Below are 14,719 nucleotides of genomic sequence, written 5' to 3'. Positions count from 1 at the left end.
GGTGTGCTAAGGTGCAAACGGGCCCTGGGGCTGCTCTCAACCACACCTGTCTTTCGGAACCTGTACACCTGCTTTCTCCTTTGCTGCCCTGGTCAATTCCAGGGCGGGGGAGAAAAAGATATCCTGAAAGGAAGAGGGCCTCTGGTGAGCATAGAGTGGAAAGGGCCAGGACACATAAAAACAAAAGCAAAAAACCACCACTTAGGTGGAAAAAAAAAAAAAAGACCAGAACAAACAAACAAAAAACAGTAACAAAAGACAGCAAGGCACATGCCCCCCCAGAAACTGGTTAAAGGAAGTGCTCGGGTGCCACCTGCTGGCCATGTGATAGTCCTGCATGCTGGCTGACTGCACCTGTCGCAGAACTCAGGCTCCTCCAATCCAGCTGCCCGAAATCCTTTCCGAAGCATATGTCTTAACCGTCACTTCCCAACTTAAAACCAGCCAATGGTTCCCGTTTTATATAGGAGCAAATTTATATTCCTTAGCGTGTTACACAAGGACACCAAAACCTGGCCCTCATCTATGCTTCCGGCATGCTTTTTTGTTAAAGCCCCTGGCTGCTTTTGTTAAAACACCACACCTGCTTCTAGGTTCAATTCAAGGGCACCTCTCTCCTCCTCCCTGGAAGAAAGCTCTTCCGCCCGGCTTGTCCTACCACTGTGCCCCTTTCCCTGGCCTCTGTGCCTGGTTCATGCCCCTCTCCGGCATCTTCGGCGCTCCAGCTTATGAGATCTTAGCGGGAAGCATCTGGTTTATCCCACAGGACAAGGAGCACGATGACCATGTCGAAGGCTTCCAACGCTATGTCTACTGGATTCATTTCATCTACTCAGTCTTGCAAAGTAAATGCTGACCTTTCACCACGATCCACTTAGGCTCACCTTAAGCTAGAAATTCAAAGGTTTTCATGCATCGGCTATCGTTTACAGTAAAACAAGAGGATGAAGAGGCTGGGATCTATCTGCCCCTCACTAAGACAGCCAGCAATTCCTCTTCAGGCCTCTGGGGTGAGAGGTGGAAAAACAGGTCTCCATTTTGACCTTAAATGTACTCAATAAGGAATTTTTTTTTTCCGGAAAATTCTAACAATGGTCCATGGAGAGGCATCCCAAGTTTTATCTAGACCCAAGAAAACATGAGCATTAAGGCAAAGTCACACTTCCTTGGAAAGAGACTCTGAATTGCCCCCTGGGGCCCCCACCTGTTGTCCACATTCCCGGAGGTGGACGGAAGGTTGTGGGCAGTTTATAAGAGGCTGCCCCGCCCCCCCTGCGAGGAGGCACCTGCAGGAGCCCGCTGGCCTTGGGCAGAGGCTGGGAAAGCCCGCTGCACTGTGTCCTCACAGGGACGCCTGGGATCTGTCCTGCTCACTCACCCACCCTCGCCTGCCGCCTGGTGTGCGGTGAGAGCATGAATGAATGAATGAATACCGAGAAGGGCTGCAGTGACGTCCCAAGATTCTCACACTATGTAGGATCCATTTCAGAATGGCAGAGTCTGAGATATATATAAAATGCTCCTTGGAGCTCAACTAGCCCTATTCTCTTTTTAAAATGTTCACTAAGAGTGTAGCTCCTAAGTGTTCTCACCAAGAAAGGAAGGGAGGAAGCAACTACGTGAAGCAACTACTATCATCTAACTACGCGAGATGATGGGTATGTAAATTAGCTTGCTTGTGCTGATGATTTCACAATGCATATGAATGTCGAAACATCAAGTCGTGTGCCTTAAATACATACGATGTTTACCGGTCAATTATACCTCAATAAAGCTGGGAAAAAATAAAATAAAAGCAATCTATATTTAATTGTTGCAAATATGGAAATTACAGAAAGTAGGGGAGAGAAAAAACTTCATATCCTAACGCAGTCCAGCAATTCCTGTTCTCATTCTATTGCATAGATCTCTACTATTTTTCTATGAAAAATATTACATAATTATTTTTAAATAAAAATAAGAGGCATACATATTTTCTTTAATGTTTTCCCTAGATTAGTACAGTGACTCACTTTACTTACAAATAATTTCAAAATACAATTAAAATTGCCCATATTTTCACCATCTAAACAAAACTACCTTTAATATTGAAATATTAATATATTTCAATGTATAATTTGTTCTTACTGTAGTTTAGTAAAAAATATAAAAAATGTAGAAATATGTTTTGTTCTTACTATAGTTTAGTAAAAAATAAAGCTACATAACATAAAAACATAAATTTAAAAACGTGTAAGCCAGGATTACAAAATTGGCGTTAGGAGTGGACACTGTGAGTGGCATGCTCATTCTTTTTTTTTTTTTTTTTTTTTTTTTTTTCTGAGACAGAGTCTCGCTTTGTTGCCCAGGCTAGAGTGAGTGCCGTGGCATCAGCCTAGCTCACAGCAACCTCAAACTCCTGGGCTCAAGCAATCCTCCTGCCTCAGCCTCCTGAGTAGCTGGGACTACAGGCACAAGCCACCATGCCCAGCTAATTTTATATATATATATATTAGTTGGCCAATTAATTTCTTTCTATTTTTATAGTAGAGACAGGGTCTCTCTCAGGCTGGTTTTGAACTCCTGACCTTGAGCAATCCGCCTGCCTCAGCCTCCCAGAGTGCTAGGATTACAGGCGTGAGCCACCACGCCCGGCCGACATTCTTGATGCTTAGACGGTGCTGTGAGAATAGATCTGGGAACTGCCGAGAGATAATTTTGTCTTGATAACCCCTATCCACAGCCGTTTTAAATCTTCTAAAAGCTGTGAGGTGTCCCATCAGTAGGTTGTGGGGACAAAAATATTTAGAATATTTATTAATGTGCCCATTGCTTCCTCTAACAGGATTGCACTTCCGAGTAAGGTGACTGCGAATTACGAGGGAAAATCTTTCCACCTGGAAGCAAGCTCTCCAGAAGAGGGTCCCCCCGCACACTCGGACCAGTGCCCAGCCCTGTGGGCAGCAACTCAGGGGAGAGGATGGGAAAGTGGCAGCAGAACGGGGACGCTGTGCGGAAGAGACCCTCGTCCTCCCAAAGGCAGGGCGGGGATGGGGACAGCACCTGCAGGTTCGGACTGTCCTGAGCAGGCACCTGGCGGGCGGACAAGCTTTAGCAAGCCCACGTCGTGGCCATCAGCACTGTGGGATCACACAGCCAGGGCGGAGGAAGACAACCGAGAAGAAGGCTGGCGAAAAGGTCCAGGGAGAGCCCCGGGGAAGGTGAGCCAGTGCGGCCGGCCCCAGGCAGGCAGGTGCCTCCTAGCAGCAGGTCATCCCTGAGCCAGGGCCCGGCCACTTGTCCCCTCATGCCACCAGCCAGTGTGAAATCATGCCGTCCCTTCCCTGGGGATCACAGCTGGGAGCACTCCCCCTCTTGCCTGAGTGTCCTTACTCTTTCCCTGGAGCTTCCAGCATCTCCCAGCCCTGCCCAGGGAAAGCCCGCCTTCCTTCTCCCCTGCCCTTTGACGGCCCAGGCCTGGCAGTGGGGTCCGTCACTGTCAGACCCGCACCCAGCCGGGGCTGTCCCTAGAGCACAGGCGGCCGCCCCTCCCCCATGTGGGACAGAGAGGCGCAGGCTCTGCGGCCCCAACGTCGGGTTAAAGGTCAGCCGTGTCATTTATGTTAGGATCACAGGCTGCTTAACCCTCCGGAGCCTTGAACACCTCATTTATAAATGGGAATAATGGGTAATAGCTATGTCATGGGACGGTTGGCAAAATTAAATAAAAGCAGGCTCCAGGTGCCCAGCCCAGGTTCTGAGACAGGTGCTCACTTCCCTCCTACCCTCCTTCACCTGGGACCCGAGAGAGAACAGCCCACAGGTGTGGCTGCCCAGCCTGAGGGCGTGGGGCTTCCCCACCAGGTCCCAGCACAGCTCAGGCTCCCGCTCAGGGGGGTGGCCGAGTTCCCTCCCGTCCCTGTCGCCCACCCTTGCAGCAGTGCCCTGTGGACCCACAGGGGTGGGGGGCAGGGCTCCTGCCTCTTCCCAGTGTGCCTGCTAAGGCGGCCCCACCATCCCGTGCTAGGTCAGGGGAGGGGTCATCGAGGCTGGTGCACGCTCTTCACGCTACTATTAAAACCAAGAGCACGCTTTCATTCTGCCAATTGTGATTTCCCAATACTTTGAGTTACACAAGTCCCAAGATGGATATCACTGAAACTCCCGCTGCTGAGTTTGTCCACTTTTTAAATTGGGTTAGTTCCCTCTGATTATTGATGATATAATTTGGATATAAATCCTTTGTTGGAGACTGTCTGGTGAATGTTTTTTCCAACTCTATGGCTTCCCTTTTCATTACCTAATGGGATTCCTCCTGAGTCTTAGTTTTCATTGTGACAAATCCAATGTATCAATCTGGTTCACTTACAGTTAAGGTTTTTGTGTCTTCTTAAAAGAAATTCTGCTTAGTCCAAGGTCACAAAGATCTTCTCTTATGCTTTCCTCCAGCAGTATTTAAGGTAAATGTGCACTCTATCTCAGATTAATTCTGCACAGGTTGTGAGCCAGGTATCGAGCTTCGGGTTTCTCCATTTACTGACCCCGTTACAGATCCATTTGCTAAGGAGACTTTTCACCACCAACTTGCCTGATCAGTTTCCTTGAAAGACACTTTGTCATATTTATGTGTGTTTATTTGGGGCTCTCCAGTCTCTTCTTTTGTTCCATTTGTTCAGGGACCGGAAAAACTTTATCTGCCAAGGGCCAGCAATATCTGTTTTAGGTCTAGCAGGCCACGTGATTCTCAGTCACAAATACTCATGCCCATGTGGTGGGGAAACAGTCATAGAAAACAGACAAGAGAAATGGGACACCTGCACTCGAATGTTTATAGCAGCACAGTTCACAATCGCAAAGGTGTGGAAACAACCCAAGTGCCCATCAATACATGAGTGGATTAATAAAATGTGGTGTATGTATACCATGGAGTACTACTCAGCTTTAAGAAACAATGGTGATATAGCACCTCTTGTATTTTCCTGGATAGAGCTGGAACCCATACTACTAAGTGAAGTATCTCAAGAATGGCAAAACAAGCACCACATGTACTCACCAGCAAATTGGTATTAACGGATCAACATCTCAGTGGACTTATAGGAGTAACATTTATCGGGTGTCGGGTGGGTGGGAGGGGAGGTGGAAGAGAATGGGCAATATGCGTAACCTTAACATTTGCACCCCCATAATATGCTGAAATAAATAAAAGAAAATAATAAAAAAAAAGAAAACAGACACGCGAATAGCGTGGCTATGGTCCTTTAATACCCTCTTAATGGACACTGAAATTTGACTTTCACAAAATGTTTGTGTCCCACAAAATATTATTATTCTTTGCATCTGATCAATTTTTTTAAAAAATGTAAACATCATTCTTCTTTCTGTGCTGCCCAGGTAGCGTGACTCCAGGTAACAGGTACATCTGGCCCCAAGCTGCAGGTGCCTGTCCTTGTCCCAAACCACAGTGTCTTGGTTGCTACAGTTGTGAAAGTCATCTCTAAATCAGTAGGGTGTGTCCTTCAACTTTGTTTTTATTTAGCTATTCTAGATTGTTTGCATCTCCACACAAATTTTAAAATCAACCTTTCAATGTCTACAAAAACCGTCTGATGAGACTCTGGGTGTGAACGGAATCTACAGAGCAATTTTGAGAGGCATGACATCATTACAGTTCTTCAATTCATGTACATTGCATATCTCTTATTTAAGTTTTCTTCAACTTCTCTCAGCAATGTGTTGAGATTTTCAAGGTCAGAATCTTACACATATTTTGTTAAATATATTCTTAAGTACTCTGCCTTTTGATGCTATTAAAATGGACTTTTTCAAATTAATTTTTCAAATGTCTATACAATATATACAATACTACTTATTGTATAGTATTATAGAAATCAATAACTTTTTACATATTGACTTGTTCCCTAAACATAGCTAACTTCATTGAGTTCTGACGGCAGTGTGATGTCGATCTCTTAGAGTTTTATATGTAAGTAATCATATCATCTACAAACGAAGCCAGTTTTTCTTCTTCTCATCCATATCTTTATGCCTTTCATTTCTCTCTTTCTTGACTATAGCACTAAGGAGATGGACATACAGTACAATAAGAGACAGAAATGAACAGAGTGTATAACCTTGCCTTCTTCCCAGTGGTCTGGGAAAAGCATTCAGTGCCTCATTTTCAGTTGTAGTTTTCACAGATGTCCCTTAACAAATTGCAGTACTGTTCTTCCATTCATATTTTGCTAAGAGTTCTTACACAAATAGAAGTCAACTTTTGTCAAAGGTTTTTTTCAGTATCTACTGAGAGGATTACAGGGTTGTGCTTTTCTTTCTGCCATTATGGTAAATTATACTTCTTATATAATTTTGGATTTGAATTGCTAAATATAAAAAAAAATTTGCATCTGTATACAATATTAGTTTACTATAGTTAGTCACAGTTTGGTATCAGGGTTATGCTTGTGTTAGAAAATAAGGTTGGTAGTAGTCACTCTATCCAGTTTCTGAATTGGTGTGTAAGATTTTTAAAAAATTTCTTCTTTAAATATGTGATAGAATTTACTAATGAAACCATCTGGGCCTAAAGTTTTTGCTGTGTTTTGTTTGTTGTGGAAGATTTTTTATTATGAATTCAGTTTCTTTAGGAGACATAGGGTCTTTGGATTTTCTATTCTTTGTCACATATGGTTAGTTGTATTAATATTTTTCAAGGAATTTCCCTATTTCATCTAGGTTATCACATTTATTGTCATGAATGTGTTCATAATTCTGCTTTCTTCTTAATGAATGTCTGGATATTTGCAGTGACATCACCTGTCACTCCTGATATTGGTGAAGCCATATTTTTTGATATTTCAAATATGAAAAGATTCCTCCACTTTGTAGGGAATATATTGAAATGCTCTCCAACGTTCCTTGTTCCCCTTTAGCGTATGCCCATCGAGTAAAGTAAAAGTTCCTCCTTTAGAGGAGTAAGTTCCCCGAGCCACATCTGTTCAGGGACGGTGGCACTTCCTTCTTGACTTTCTGCAGCTTCTAAGAGTTCTGACAGTTCCCACTATGATATGTCAGTAGTAGCTCATATCTTCCTTTTATGTAAAACCACAAGTTCCTTACTAACTATATTTTCAGAGCTGGCATGTTTATAAAGCCTTAATTAGAAAGAAAAAGGCAGGTAGACTGAAAGAAAGGAGGGAAGGATGAAAGGAAAGAAGGAAGGAGAAAGACAACACTCCTTTGAAGGCAATCTTACTAGTTCACATTGCCATATCTTTAGAGACAAATTTGCCGGGCCTTTCCACCTTATAAGCAATGCTAACAGACATAGTAGTTTCAGAGCAATGCTCATTCAAAGGTGGCTTTGATGGTGATGAGTATGGATTCTTGAGAAAACACCTAAATCTTTTTGCCTCATGCCCCATACGATCAGAATCACACATATGGACAGTGCCACTGGGATGTGTAGCACTGTTGGCCCAAGTAAGTTTGCTTTCTCTAAGTTTAGGTGAATATGAAAAAAAGTAGACCTACTTCCATGAACGCAAGTGTCTTTGTCAGCTAGTAAAGGCCTAGGTAGCCCTACAGGTTGACCACCAGGTTGTGGCAGTGGGTCACAGCCTGGTCACCTGTGTTGGACATAGTGGAATCATCTTGACTGTCATCATCTGAATCTGTTCTTGGGAAAGAAGCCAGCCGGGCAGACAGTCTGACATCATGGTGGCTCCCAGGGACCACAGCTAACTTATCCTGGGCTGGTTCCCTAAAACACAGAGCAGGGGGAGGAGTCCCGGGACCAGGATCATCACTATTCTGGAAATACTGGTTGAAGACAGGAAAAGCAGAGTTTTGTTATAAACCATAAGAGGAGGGTGAACAGAGGTCTGGCCATGGAAGCAAAAGTTAGGAACAGAGCTGCTAAGTAACACTCTAGTGCCACCATGGGGACCAGGGGAGGCTACGGTGGATTTCTTCCAGCGTCCAGGGGAGGGAGAGCAGGGAAGTAGGCAAATACAGAGATACGTTCCATATTGTCCATCTACCCAGGTCTGGCAGGGAGGTTGGTTCGATCACTGCGTCAGCTCTCAAATCTTAAGACTCTGGGGTAAACCAAACCCAGCTACCACATCCTAACAATGCCATCCTGTGCAACTTTTCTTACAGTTTCTGACTCAGTTTCCCCTCTCTCTCTTTTAAGAGGACGCCACCTGCTCGAGGTTGAAGAACTGGAAGGATGAGAAATATTCAGGAGAAACTGCCGAGCACAGTAGAGGCCACCTAGCAGGCCTCGGCAGAGAGCTGCTGCCGGCGTGCACGGCATGTCCGTGCCAGCGCTTGCTGGCACGTCGAGCCAGCAGCTGGGAGTGCCCGCCGGCCCGTCACAGCGGAGCGCTTTTATTCCTTTCACGGGAAAGCCATCGGAAAGCAGGGCTGCGGGAGCGAGAAAATTCCAAGTATGTGTCATCGCCTCGCTGCCCGTGCAGCTGTTTCCGCAGGCACACAATGGCGTTGTGTTGTTAAGGAAACTCGCTGTCGAGCGGCACCACAAATAAAGCATTTAGTTTTATTGAGTTATATTACAATAATTATGGAAAATAATGGGCCCCGAATGCTGATTATTCAGTAGGGAGGGACAATCCCCTCACTGTCCTGTGGCCAGTGGCCCAAGGGGCCAGGGAGATGGCACCTGCATGCCAGAGGCTGCCCTCTGCACGCCGGCTACCCGCGCCTGGGGACGCTGCCTTGCGGCTGTGGGGAGGAACGGGCTTCTGGGCTGCTCTGGGAGTCAGGAAAACCGATTCCAAGACGTGCGTGAGAGCAGGTCAGGATCTCCTGTGGAATGAGGTTTAGACCTGAGTTCTCCGAGGACAGACACTGCTCGTGAGCCTGCTCCTGTACGCTTAGCATCAGAGTCCTGCCAGCGACACCCAAGGTATGCTAGAACCAGTGGCATGGTCTCTGGAACAAAAGTGTTCTTTGAGGCAGAACTTCAGAGAAAGACTTAAATGTCGTGCTGAGGAATCACGATTCCACACTCTGGCACAAGAACTCCATGCCGTTTGCCATGTGGTCACTTAAGCACCCTTGTGTCTGGGCAGAAGATCCCTGCACTGGAGTTCTGGTCTACCTCTGCACCCCCTTTTTCCTAAGGGACAGCTGGGGGGGTCTCATAAGCACCAGGTTGTTTCCCAATTGATGTATAAATTGATGTCTGTCGATTAACTGTCCCTGCCTGAGATCACCTCCCTTCCTCTGTCTGTCCAGTACCTGCCTCATCTTTCAATGCCCAATGTAAACATCAGCTCCTCTGGGACAATTCCATCCCTCCACCAGCACTGTACTTACCAGACGAGGGTTATTCTATTATAACCTATTGTTCACCGGATGGGGGAACCATTCAACATTAATTTGCATATGTTATTATCATGTCAGTATCCCATTGTCTTGTATGCATTTGCTCAAAAACCTGTCTCTATATTGTTGACTATCTTCCCCAAGAGAAACTATGAAAAATCTACACATATCTCTCCAGCACAGGGCCTGGCACACAATAAGTGCTGAACTGAATTAAACAATTGCTGAACAGGAAAGAGTTAATTTTTGCAAGGTTCCACTGGGGAGGAAGGTGCTGCCTCAGTGACAGGTGGTATTATATGAACAATGCTCCTGTCATAAGCTACAATTGGCACTGGCTACAAGGACCCCTGCATGTTGGGCTTCCTCACAGCATGTCCTAAAGGACATCCATGGCCAAGCAAACGTTGCTACTTTGCAATAACTCCCTCCAGGTCTGCCTGAAGGTGGGGGGTGCTACACACCCCTGGGGTGGGTGAACAGCTTCCCTGCAGCCCTGTATACAGGTTTGGGAGCACCCCCTGGAGCACTGGTGCACGGTTCCGAAGCTGAGTTATGAAGTAACTAGGAAGTATTCTGTTGATGATTGCCCATCTTTAAATCTTCTCTAATTATATTCAGGAGGACTTAGTACAACTATGCTAATGGGGCTGCAAAAGGTTTAGTTTCATTCCCACAGCCTGGCTGAAATAGCATCCTATTGATCAGCAATATGTACCAGGGGCCTTTGGAATATCTTCGGTCTCCTCTGAACCATTCATTCTCCTTCCAGGAAACTCCTAAGAAATTAATCAGGCTAGCAAGTAATGTATTGTTGCTGCAGAATCATTTATAATACAAAAATGAGAAAAGCAAACATATTTACAAAGAAGTTCTAGTGACATAAGAAGCACAGTATCATTTTAATACAAAACGGTAAGCAATTATATTAAGAAGGGATTTCATACACAGACACACATACTTAATATTAAAAAAAATTCAACACAGGCCATCTGCCCTTCAGCAAAGCCTGGGGAAAGGGCGTGGATTTTTAAGCATGCACTCCAGGGAAACTTTTCCATGTCCCTACGGAAACATAGACAGGGAGGCTCACTGCAGCGTCATTTTTGTAATCAAGTAAAATTGGAAACAGCTTAAATGTCCATCAAAATAGCCTGACACAATAATTGTAGTTATTCACAACATGTGCAATATTAAGCAGAGATTTGTCAAACGTTTTTTGACCACAAAGCACAGTGAGGAATGCATCTTACACTGTGAACTAGTGGTGGCAGATTGCATGTCCCAAAGAGGCCTCAAGAATATGTCCACGTGTCCCCTCCCCTTAGGGCCTGAGCAATCTTTGCAACTGGCTTGACTAATAGCATACAATAGAAGTGATGCCACAGGACTCCAAGGTTGGGTGTCTTAGTCTGTTTTCTGTTGCTGTGACAGAATATGAGATTGGGTAATTAGTGAAGAATAGAGGTTTGTGTTGCTAATGGTTCTGGAGGCTGGGAAGTCCCAGTCCCAGGCTGAGGTCCTGGGCTGAGGAGCTAGTGGAGTGTTCTGCACTGACTATAGTGTGACCTGTGGGGGCCGATTTCTACCTCTGCCTCTCAGTGTTCTCATCTGGAGAATAAGAGTCATAAAATAACAGTATCTGCCTCATAAGTTGTTGTAAGGATTAAATAAGATCATGCATGGAAAGGGCTTCACATGGAGCCTGGCATGGTGTAAGTGCTTAACCAGCATCAGTTTATTATAATCATTATTATTCTCTGAAACAACACTCATTATTTAGCACATTCCATGTGCCAGGCATAGGGTCACTCTGCTTGAACAGGGTAGGAATGTCAGACTGCATGTGGCACACAGATATCCCCAATGGTGACCCTGAGATTAATTTTGAAAATCACCATTCCTTATTCCTCATTCCTTAGGAGATTCTACTGTCCTCTTATCTCAAACACACACACACACACACACACACACACACACACACACACACACACACCTATGATAAACATGAATATGAACCAGACACTTGGTGTTATGACCTCATGTTGGTCTTCATGCAAATATGAACCTAACATATGAGCATCCCTGCCCTCCATAGCTCACGATGAATTCTAAGGAGTGACAGACATGTTTGCAATCTGGTGTGACAAAGGACAACAGGGAGTACAAACAAGATGAAGTGATTTTTCCCACAGCCAAACATGGGCTGAGGAAGAAGATACTGAAAAAGTCTTCTCCGAGGGGCGGCCACACGGGCTGGGTCTTGAAGGAAGAGCGGACTCTCCCAGGAATGGAGACAGGCAGGGTCCTTGGCAGAGGGGACAGCCAGGTAAAGGCCCAAGTGCTGGCAGAGCTCTTCGGGGAGCTCCACGCTGTCCAGTGCGGCTGGAGCAGGTGGAGTGGAGTGTGGGCAGGTGAGGCTGCGGAGGTGGGCAAGGGTTCAAAGGGTGTCATAAGCAGTGATGGAACGGGACGCAGTCCAAGTGACATGACGACAGGACACAGTTCAAGTGACAGGACGACAGTGACAAATTCCAGGCCGGACACTGATCCTTTCTGGGCCACCACCCTGCCTTCAGCTCAGCTCCTTCCAGGTAAGCACTTGGCTTCCAACCAAGAAAATGCCCTTCGGGTGCTTCTGTTCCGGTTCTCTAGAATGTCTTCAAAATCCTGATCACTCAGCCTCTGTCCCAGCGTGGTCCCATGCATTCGTCCACTCACTCCACAAATATCTACAGAGTATCCGCTTTGTGCCCAACACCACCAAGCACTAAGACCCAGCGATGAAGGAGACACAGTCGCTGTCTCAAAGCAGACACTGCAGGTGGGGGGAGCGGGTGACAGGTAGATAAAGGGATGGGCTATTTAATACCTCATAGCAAGGTAAGTGGGGAAATAAAACATGCCGTGGAAATGGGGTGAGGTGGGGGGATAACGTGGCAGGTGACTTGAGGAAGGCTTCTCAGAGAAGGGCCTCCGCTTCCCAAGGCTTCTGCAGAGTTTCAAAGTCTATAGGCTGCTCTTCATGCAGCCGGGACTCCCGTTTGCTTAACACTTCTTTACTTCTTTCTCTCATTCCTCTTTCCTTTGTCTGTGAGCAGAAAGGAGAAACCAGGCCATACTCTTTGCTTTGAAGTCTCCTCTGCTACATATCCAAGATCGCGGCTTGCTTACACGTTCTGCTTTCTGCACAGCTGGAGGGTATAACTCAGCTACGCTGCCGGCCACTTTACAACAGGGGTCTCGTGAGCCCTCAGTAGCCGCCCCTTTAACTTCCACATCTCCACCAACAGTCTGTTCAGGGCAACCTGGGCTCTGTCTAGCACACGCCGCAGCGTTCTAGTACCATCAGCAAGAACTGCCAGCAATACAGAACCAGAGAGGACCGGCTTACTGGGGGCAAGTCCAAAACCCACCGGGCAGGGGCTTAACATGAGGTCACTCTGGACCAGAAGGGCCCTCCTACGATAGCCGGTGTCTTTAAAAAGTGAAGAACATTTGGACACACACACCCGGAGGAGAACGCTGTGTGAAGACAGAGACACGCCGAGAGAACGTCATATTCACACTGACGTCGCAGGTGGAATTTCTACCTGGGGTAAACCTTAGCTGCGTCTCCTTTTAAGGCCTTCCAGGGAGTGGACTCAGCCCCAGGTGGAATATGAAAGATGTTCCCTTTATTTAAAGCAAACTGATGGTCCATGTTAGCAACATCTACAAAATGCCTTCGTGGCAACATCCAGGTCACTGTGTCATTGACTGACGGGGACGCTCACCTTGCCCCGCTGACAGGTAGCACTGACCATCACCAGAAGGGGGTCCAACCAGCACCCCAGACCTCAAGAAGTACAGGACAGGGGATTTGGAGATATAGCTTATATTTACTACATGCCAGGCCTCGTGATGGCCACTTCATCCACGATGGCATTCACCTGTGATCGTCACAGCAGCATCGTCACATTGGGGTTGTGAAGAAAGTGGACATGAATAATGGAGGCAAGTGTAGATAACGTGTGCAGATTCGCACAGCTGGGAAGCAGCGAGGCTACGAGGAGACCTTGCACCGTCTGGCTCCAACATACACATTCTCACGCCAGACCTCGTCCACAGAAGGGAAGCCCGGCCGGCCCACGTGCGATCCCCGCTTGTCAGGGGTGTGAGGAGCTCGCGGGTGCTCCTGCGCCAGGGAAACCCGAGACGCTGCACAGCACGTCTCTGCCTAACAGAGAATCTGAAGTCGGCTCTACGCTAGTTCCCTAGGGCTGCTGTAAACCCTCACAGCAAAGTGCTGACTGTAAACAACTTAAATTTACTGGACCTCAGTCCTGGAGGCTGGAAGTTCGTGATGAAGGTGCTTAGCATGGCAGCGCTCCTGAGACTAAGCGGAATCCTGGAATCCTTCCTCCCTTCTCCCGACCTTCTGTTGGTTGCCAGCAATCCTTGGTGCTCCTCGGTTTGTGACAGTGTGACTTCAGCTGCTACCTTTATCATCATGAGGCACTCTCCTGCATGCATCTGCTCTGGGTGTGTGTGTATCTAATTTTTCTTCTCTTTCTAAAGGCATCAGGGACTAGAACAGGGCCCTTCCTAATCTAAGGTGACCTCATCTTAACTCAATCACACCTGCAAAGCCCCGATTTCCAAATAAGGTCACCTTCACAGGTTCTGGGAATTAGGACTTGAACTTGTCTTTGTGAGGACACAATTTACCCTACCATGGCTCATACCAACGTAGGAAGCTGATTTCTGCAAAACATCACATTTTCCCCCTTGACCTCAAGCTGTCCTTTATACAAAAAGCTCCATTTTACTGTCTCTGCGGAATGTGGACTTCAGAACTCCATTTTTCTAGAAGTTTCATAGAGTCCCCAGATCCAGTCTGGTTAATGCTGGGATAGCCTTGATACGTGGGAAGCACCGTGAACCCTCCCATCCATATGCCACGCTTTGACTGAGACACAATTGTGTCATTATTTTCACACTTCCATGCGCAGGAAAAAGACAACTCCAAACCTTGAAAAGTTCAAGCAAAAGAAGTGTTCACAACATGTTGATAGCTAAGCTGTTTCCTGTCATTAGAAACACAGTTGGGAACTATTTCAGGGAGTTAATCTCTGTGGTGTTAAGAAACCTTCATGAAACTAGCTAGAACTTGCACCTTCACTGTTGCACAGATTGAGTGAATTTTCCAGAAGCTTCCTCTCTGCACAGGCCCGGGCCTGAGCTCTCATCCACCTGCTCGCAAACCCCTGTGCATGTCCCTCCAAAATTTGGTAGGAATAAAAAGTCAGTGATGGGTGTTTATTTACATGTGGCTGGAGATTGTGATAAGAGCATTCTATTTTCAGCTACTAAAATAAGAACAAGATGAGGAGAGAGAAGGAAAGGA

This window comes from Microcebus murinus, chromosome 3, assembly GCF_040939455.1.
Source record: "Microcebus murinus isolate Inina chromosome 3, M.murinus_Inina_mat1.0, whole genome shotgun sequence".
Classification (NCBI taxonomy): Eukaryota; Metazoa; Chordata; class Mammalia; order Primates; family Cheirogaleidae; genus Microcebus; species Microcebus murinus.
The sequence above is the reverse complement of the archived record's forward strand: the minus strand, read 5'-3'. Positions refer to the sequence as shown.